Source organism: Schistocerca gregaria, chromosome 6 (genome assembly GCF_023897955.1).
Source record: "Schistocerca gregaria isolate iqSchGreg1 chromosome 6, iqSchGreg1.2, whole genome shotgun sequence".
Lineage (NCBI taxonomy): Eukaryota > Metazoa > Arthropoda > Insecta > Orthoptera > Acrididae > Schistocerca > Schistocerca gregaria.
Window position 1 is genome coordinate 288,344,755 of NC_064925.1, and position 9,375 is coordinate 288,354,129.

The window sequence follows — 9,375 nt, forward strand, 5'->3', positions numbered from 1 at the left end:
GACGTATTTGTGATGATATTCACATTTGGTTTAATTAATGTATAGGTACTCCGATGTAAAGATATATTACAGTGATATGGTTCTTGTATGTATTCATTTCTGTGAGACTGGCATAATCTTTAACTTACTTGTAACCGTTTTGGCGCGAATGCGCACAGAGCAGTTTTTGTTTCACTTTGCAGAAGTTGATATTTCGCTTTGTAAAAGAACAGTCAAGTCTTGTGTTTGGTTAAAGTGGAAACTAAATATATGAAGATTGATACAGAACTGTTATCTTGATTATGTGACAAGAAGTATGTCATTTTACAAGAAGTTTAATGAAAATGTGGATCGTGAACAAGTAAAAAATTATTTCTACCATACCATTGTTCTGATCTGGGATTATTTGATCATTAAGAATTTCCTGAAAAAACGCATTTGTTAGGTCTTCTAATATTGCTAAAATACAGATTTGGACCTTCTAGCAGTCAAAGTGGAATCACCCTAAAATCAACAACATGAGCCGTAACAACTTCGACAAAATCTACATTCAAGGTAAGTGCCAAAATTAATGACTTTTTTACAGTGACTTAATTATTTCCAACTTTGTTGTTGCCCAATAAAGCGAACATATTCTGCGTGAGCAACATTATTAATCTGATTTCTAACCTACGTTGTAAGTGGTGGTATTGTTAGATGGTGCTGCACACAAAATATCGCACTAAAATGGCACTTCTCTACGAATGCGAGCCGGAAATAGCACTAAAAAATACGGCATCCCTCTTAGAATGTGTGCTGGTTAGCAAATAAAACAGACTAAAACAAGCTTCGTAGCAGTTTCTCCGCGGTAAATAGAAACTATAGAACTATTAAAATTACTTGATAGTTTACTTTTGTCACTTGTCGCTGAAATGTTGCCACAACCTCTCCGTTAAGCCATCGGCACACGGACCGTGCATCCGAACGTTGAGCGTGCCGAGTTTCTGACGTCATAGCGTGGAATAGCACGTTTGGGAGTCTTTCCGAACGTGCAGAGCAATATCTGCCATGTCAGATATTCTAAGCGTGCGTCTGAGCGTCGACCAATGAGATGACGCATCGTCACCTACGTCACACGCACGCCGTCTCTTCAGTACAGGGTTGTGAGGCGCCATATTGGCATTCATTTCAAGCCTGTATGTATATATGCCGTTTCTGAGCACCAGCAAATTGAGAATATCTGGAAAACCAGATGTTAACTGTGTGATTCGTTCCAATGAAATGAGAGACAATATTCGTGGCAAAAGAATTATTATAATTTGCGTATTATGAGAGTAGGCTATTTGAAGGCAGCGTCACGCTGAAGATCCACCCAAAACGCATTGTTCTTGGTACAATTTGTTGTAATTAAATTTCAATTAGTAACATCTAGGTTAAAAGTTTTCAGCATGGGGTAAGACACTGATTAGATTCCAGAGTTATGGTGTTGGCTTAGCGTCATGAGTGGAAACGCCGTCTTTTAGTCAGTTGTTTGTCGGGGCGGTGGTTCGCGGCTTGACACTTCAAACTTTTTTCTAACATTCGCGTCTTTATTAGTTTCTAATACTTTATAATTGGTTTAATTTAAGTATATACTATAATATTTTATATTATGTAAACATAAGTTCAGCTTTTTCTGAGGGTGACTGTTCGATTGGCTGAATCTACCAGACAGCTTGCGCTACTTGTATAAAGATATTTTGCTTCTTTATCTTTTACGTTTCGTAATTCACATGTTGCAAAAGATTCTGCTACTGGGTAGGAACAGTGTTCTTTGATGAAATGAACTTTATTATTCTTATGCGGGGAAGTACTCCAAATTTGTACCGCACTGTTTGTAATGGAACTTTCATAAGCCTGTGTCATTGGACATGCTACTTTCCTTTTCGTGGACGATGGAGGAACTGTGCGTTTTAATAGAGCTAAAGTGGGAATTTTACGCGGGCCCGTTGAGTGAACAGCGTTATTTACGAACTAGAAACATCCCTCAACTGCCGCTGGAGTGCGTTGCGATCGCGTGTAGCACGTTGGGGCCCACGTACCGTATGCACAAGTCGCATCGTTCCTGAGCGTTCAGCAGCACTTTGAACTTGGCACGCTCAACGTTAATGTTCGACAGCACGGTCCGTGTGCCGACGGCTTTACAGGTGACCCGCAAACGCGGTAACTTCATGTATGATGTTATTGTGTAACGCAGAGCTATGTTGGAAGCGGCCGCCGCGAGGTATGACGGACGAAAATGGGATTTTCTGTTGACAGCAGCTTTTAAGTAACTCTTGACTGAACAGCAGCCCTGAATTTAAACTCGTGTCCGAAACTAACCACAATCTCGTGACATGCAACATACTAATATCCGAGAAAATATCTATTAGCGGTTTGCAGCACATTAATCGCGTCTTGTGCGGAATAATCCATTAGGGATCCAGACACACCAAGACGAAGCCGGACAATGAGTTGGAAGTGCAATGACTAATTTTCGCGCCAATTGGAGAACGGTGAACGGTTAGGGCGTTACGTTGAGCGCTCTGATTGGAGGAAACCAGTTCCAACGCGAGAAATGTCAGCTATGAAGTGATTCTAATCGGACTGTATGCCGAGTGCTGAAATGGTTAGCCGCGCTACGACCAACACAGGGAAAGGTCGCAGTTGTGCTTTCGATTGAACATGATCTGATGTGACATCATCCCGTCTGGCACTGCGCTAGGTGCTACGACGCTCACAGCACTCAGATTTTTCTCTGAAAGTGTGTGTAACTTATTGTGTATGCTAGCAGTACGAGGAACCTTTGAGAAGCGGTTAATAAAACATTATCGTGGCTCCAGTGGTCCATCGCAAAGGCTGACAGTTGGCTCGGGATCGATTCCCATTGCTAACATTTTCCCCTCATTTCATTTTATTCTTCGCAATATTGAACAGTTAATCATAAATTTAAAACTATTTAAACAGACCAATTTATATACTAAAAATCAACATTCAGTTAAGGTTACTACTCTTAAGTCTAAATGCTGAAGTCAACCAAGTTGCAGCACATTGGCGAAATTTTGCACAAGTCACCACTGTGCGATAATCGAAGCCACCACGTACGCGATTCACTGCGTGATCCTAATTCCTAACTGCACCTCTTCTAGCTTGATGCCTTCCTCCACACTTCACTTATAGCAGGACATCTGTGTCACGAGAATAGTGGTATAGTGGTTTGAGGAGCTTTATTGTAAACTCACGTTGATGTCTTGGCCACCAAGTTCGCCCAGTGTGCAAAAAGATCTGGGACGCTAGCGGACGGCACCTCTGCGCCCACCCGCCACGGCTGCTAATTTAACGGCAATTTCGTGACATGTGCTTTGTAATCCGGTGCCATATACCTCCGGAAACATATCAAGGAGTTGGGTCCGTGTCAAGCAGAATCACTGCTACCGAAGGTGGACCAACAGGGTGCCAGTAAGCAGATCATAATGGTTTGACCCATCAGCATAATTCTTTCTGTATATTTTATGTGGATCAATATTTTAGAACTATGAAAACTGTAGAAGAAAAAAGAAACAAACTTCTAAAATTTTTAAGAGAAATTTAATAAGACGTCACAGCAGAATTATTTATTTATTCAACGGTTTCAAATAGTGCAACGTTATCTGTAACGTTTGGTTGAAATGGGATGCATTTGATACTTATCCTGATGCTGCGTAGAATTACTTCATATTTCTAAAGACCTGGTTTGAGGTCTTTTCCAGTTTCCTGTGCATCACTTATGTCCAGATGCAGGAATTACGATTGCTGTACTGTGCTGTATGTGCTAAAAGCTCTTAATGATGTCAGTTATTTTCTGCTGCTTACATTTCCAAAACATACTTTTTACCGTAGTACGATACGTACGAGGGAAGGTCGAAAAGTTTCTAGCCTCACAAAGACAAATTTGATAATACCAATTCATTTTTCGATATGATACCCGTGTACACTAACACTTGCGGGCACGCTCAGGTAACTTCTGCAAACCATTCAAATAAAAGGTCTGCATCATTGTCAAATCGTCGTCCTTTGAGGTCTTTTTACGCATGGGAAACGAAAAGAGTCTAATGGAGCCAAATCTGGAGAATATGACGGATGACTTAATTCCAACTAGCAGTCACGCTGTTTCTGTGTTGCGAGGGCTTTGTGCGCCAATGCGTTCTCCTGATGCAAACAACTCCGCTCGCCAATTTTGCGCGCCTTTTTCTTGATGATCTCTCAAACGGCACAGGAGGGTGCAAAAATATTACACACTGACAGTTACGCTCTTTTGCAAGTAATCCACCGTAACCACCCCTTCTGCATTCCAGAAGTCCGATGCCTCACCTTACCGGCTGATTTTTGCACCCGGATTTTTTGGGGTAGGAGATGAATATTTCCATTGTTGTGACTTATTTTGTCTCAGGATAGAAGTTGTGAAACCACGTTTCGTCCATTGTCACATACCTTGCGAGAAAGCCATCTTCATCCGCTCAGATTGGCGTACTATTTCTTCGAAACACTTCACGTGCTCCCGTCTCTAATTTGCATTCAAGTCTTTCGGGACCCACCGAGATGAAATTTTCCTCATTCCCAAAAATCCGCGACACGCCCATGGGAGATTCCAAATGTATTTTCTATATGCTGCAACCTTGTTCGAAGAACCTGCGAAATCGTATCGTGCAGTCACTGTTTAATCAGTGGCAAAGGTGACAAGCCTTCCGCTCCTTGGCCCGTCTTCCACGTCTGAAGTCTGAGACCCAGTTTTTCACTGTTGCATAAGACAGAGCACCGTCCTTGAGAGTATTCCTCATGTCCTCCGTAATTTCCTTGGGCGTCGTTCCCTTCAAATGAACAAAATTCAATCAGCACTGTTCTTGACTCTCTCGATACTGGCCATTTTGCTTACACTACAGTATACAACGCATCCTACAACTAACGAAACTGGAGCCGCGAAATTTGACTTCTATCCACAGAGAGTCACGAACTATCTGACTAGAAACTTTTCGGTGTCGCGGGGTTTCCTACGAGCAGTGGCACTCTAAACCTGTCAGAGGCCCGGGCAGGCAAAACAAATCGAGGCTCCCCTTGCTGCCCCCTCCCACCCTGCTCACCACACAGGAGTTCTCAGAGGGTTTCAAACGGAAGGAAGTCCCACATTGCTTATCCTTATTTTGTGTCGTGATAATTTACAAGGTATAACGTTATTTTACGAAACTCTGAAAGTGACTGCTCACGTATTCTCGTTACTATTATTTAATATCTATGTTGCCCCTTATACGACAGAAATTATTACACGATTTCTGCTGTTCGAATCTATTGTTTATGTTTCGCAACTAAGTCGGCATAGAGCGAGCAGGGTGTATAAAAATGCATTCCTATTTCCCAAACAAAGAGGAAGGCCACTGTCTACATAAAACTTCGTTCAGTGCATGGTGGAGGGTACTTCTACTTACGGATTACATCAAAAGTCACAGTGTTGCTCCGATCTTTATGAAATTTTGTACATTTGATATTCAAAACAAGGGGAATCTCACCGTATACGTGAAATTTCATACGGTGTATGGCGGAGGGTGCCTTACAACAGAAACACACACTATTTTACTGATCAGCTTGGGAGTTGGCTCATGTATGCTTGTTTTCGTGGTTAAGGCATTTATAAAAGCCAACGTAGCTTATGCTGGATGGCGGATGGTTGGCCTACCTTTAAATAAATTCAACATCTCGTCAATCAGCATGAAAGTTGGAAGATGTACGTATTTTTTCATAGACGGGGAAAGAGGAGATGACATGACGGAGGCAGAGGAGTAGCTATACGGAGAGAGAAATATGTGGTGGGGCCGGGGAAGGGGGAGGAGGTGCATCCAGTGAAGTGAGAGAAGCAGATTAAAAGAAAGGGGGAGCAGTAGGTAAACAGAGAAAGGGGAGAAGATGATAAATGACTAATGAAACACTAACAAATGCAGGAATTAGCGGTGTTATTGTGAATTTGATACACTATTATAAAAAGCGGAGGAGCTGGACAGAGACGGGAAGATGGATGGAGAAGGATAGTAGGATGGAGAGGAGGTGGTGGTGTGAGAGGGGGCAGATGGAGGAGATGGAAACACAGACAGATGGGAGGAAGGACGAGGTGGAGAGAGGCGAGATAGGACTAAATGGACAAGAGAGATGAGGCAAGAGGGGATGAACTGACATAAAACTGAGGTGAATAAATATCCGGACAACGTAGGGTTTACAGTTAGTAATTAGATAAAGATTTACGCGACAATTGGCGTGTTCATCTGAAAGAAATTACAGAATATTTCTCTATGGTTAGATGCGGCGTATAAAGTCTCGATAACTAGAGTTGTTCTTGATGTCGACAGATGATAAAATTCGTTGCTTAATATAGATGATCGACCAAAGCTAATCTAGTTGGAATTTCATCTTTATAAAATGAACTACATAACAATCAGCTGAAAAATGCTCTTGTTGGCGCACAATAAAAGCAAATATGTTAGTGTTTAAAAGTCTGACAAATGTGGGCAACCAACTGAGCCCTCATTCCGCCTTCCTCACCAAAAATTTTGGAAGCTTCACAGGACGAGAGACCAGGTTATGTAAGAAATTTACCAAGTAAAATTTCAGTTTTGTTGAGATAAAAATTCAATAAATAGATTGTGTATTACAAATTTGGAAATACCTTTAAAAGCGTACTTTTGTGAATGAGATCCGCCAAACAAATAATTAGTTTCATATGACATATGACGAAACTCCAGAATCGGCAAATTAACTTTGCGAAATTATTGATGCTGATCGACGACGAGAGTGTCTGAGAAACGGTGACAAACACCTGCACTGAGGGTGAGCGACTGGGGTAGACAAACAGTGGGGGAGGCTCTGTTCTCAAACACCTCGTTAGTCAACCGGTTGCTTTGGACAGCTTCGCTACCTGCTGCACCCTTGTATGAAACCCCACGTAGCCAACTTTTCGACCACCCTCTTAGTAGGCTTATCCACCTTTTGTTAGGACAAGAAAGGACACGAAAAATTTAGCATACAAGCGTACTCTTTTCAGTTAAAGATTTTCACAGCATCACTGATTATCAGGAATCGATTTGAAGGATTTCGACTGCCGCTATTTCCACTCAGTTAAATCTCACTTCCGAATGTAAAATTCCTTTTGATACCTGTGAGTTTTCAATGCAATGATAAAGAATGCAAATGCAAAAGGATTGTTAGTGCAACTGATTTGTTTTGTGACCAAAAACTCACTATGTTTGAATTTGCGGACTGGGGTACAGAAAATTACGCACCGTGATTGACCTCGACAGACTTGAGGAGTTGGCGCATTGAACCTACTCTAACAGCGCGGGATCTCTTGCTCTACTGGCTACAAACATCACGTTTTGAGGACTTCATAGATCCACTGAAAGACACGTTGCCGGTATTATCTTGTGTCTACACCAAATGAGCGATCTAATCAGACGGAAGTATGCCGGCAACAATCCTCGGCCAGAGCTGGATGGAATGTTCCCGGCGACGTGCTTGCCATGGGGATGGCAGCACGCTGGCGGGGTGGCCTTGGCACGACCTTGAGCGCCGACCTCGCGCAGACCGCCTCCGCCAATCAGAACGGAGCTCGGCCACCGCCCAAGGACGGAGCGCGGCACGAGCCTGCCCGGGCTTGTACCGTAACCGCCGCCCGCCGCGGGGTCGCCGCACTGCCCTGCCCCAGCCATTCATTCGCTCAGCTTCCGATAACGTTCGTGCATATAAACTAACAATGAATTTGAGAACCTGTAACTATTCGTCGAATACCTTCGCGACCTTCCTGAAGACACCTGCGAGTTCAGTATGCCTAGGTGGCTCAGTGGTAGTATTTCACACTGCGAATCTGAAAGTACCTGGTTTCATCCTGGCCAGTCTTAGGGTTATCATTCACTGATAACTTTATATCTGGTAATGTTTGTCAAGGAGAAAAATAGGGCGTTGCACTTTGTTTCAAGCGAGTCCACCTTCCGCCTGCCTATAGCTCAGTGCGTAAATCAGTTCGAAGATTGGAAGGAGACGGCATACATGTGCCAACTCAACCATGCCTAGTGAAACACTAGTGTTCACCCCAACCTTCGGGTAGATGACCTGTTTATTATATCAAAGGTTTAAGTAAAGCAGTCGTATCCGAAGATTGTTTCTAACATCACAATGCTTCACTAGCCATGGCCATATTGAAGGTATGCCTTGCCTTCCTCCTACCTTTGAACCGACAGCAGTTAGAGAGGACACACAAATAACGGCAAAACTCGGCATTTTTCACAACATTGCCAGAGGTGAAACAAGTGGTGATAAAATTAGGATTGACCGCGGATCGAACCAGAGCTCTGGATTTGTAGTCTGACACTACCACAGAGCCACCGAGCTCAAAAATTTCTAAATCTGTCACTACATTGGTTTCCAGTAGTCAGGAGATATCTGTACACACTGCTCAAGTATTGTGTGAGAAAGGAACACCATTAGAAATCAAGCTCGTCTACATCAGAAGCGCTAAAAGGGAGTAACAGTCAACCCCAGCTCCTACAGAGAAGAAAAACTCAGCAAGAAATTATGAGGAGTCTTCACGTGATAACGACAAACATCTTCCCCGGCATATCCCAGACATGCGTTTCCCCATTTCAGTCTTTATAGTGGATACCTAACTACAAGTAAATGCCAGAGTAGCCCCAAAAGGATATACGAAGTGTAGTCCTCAAAAAATAACTTATGGTCCACTTTTTATTTTGTCAATAAAATTCTTCTGGGTTAGAGACCGCATTTTCATTTATAAAATTCCAACGTTTCGGCGTCTGTTGTAAGACGCCTTCCTCAGGGTGTGTTGCTAACTGACAACAGACGCCGAAACGTTGGAATTTTATAAATGACAATGCGGTCTCTAACCCAGAAGAATTTTATTGACATTGACAACGGCCGCGGAAGCCTACGGTTACATTTTTTATTTGTTTGCAGGTACATGCCCGAGTCCGGTAAAGTCAACCCCACACGGAAAATACAGAACTTTTAGTTTTGGTTCCTCTAGCAGTGACCTAAGGTACTTTGGCGTGGGGATTTAAATTTGTACCAAGACCCCAGAATTGTACCTTCTGAGGAACTTAAAATTACGTAATTAGTTTGTCCGGTGTCAAAATAGTCTACCCATTCTGAACCATCACCCAGAGACGTTCCAAGTAGACCAAATGCACTTCGGAAAAGGCACACACGTGATTTCACTTCCTCCGGCCACTGTCAAGTATCAGGTTCCGTACGCTAATTCTACCAAGAGAGCTTCCAGCCAAGACTAGTGGTGTCACCAATCTCTTGACTGCTTTGTGCTGCCTGCGACGACTTCCACTCTTGAACTTCTCCATCTCAGTACCGTTT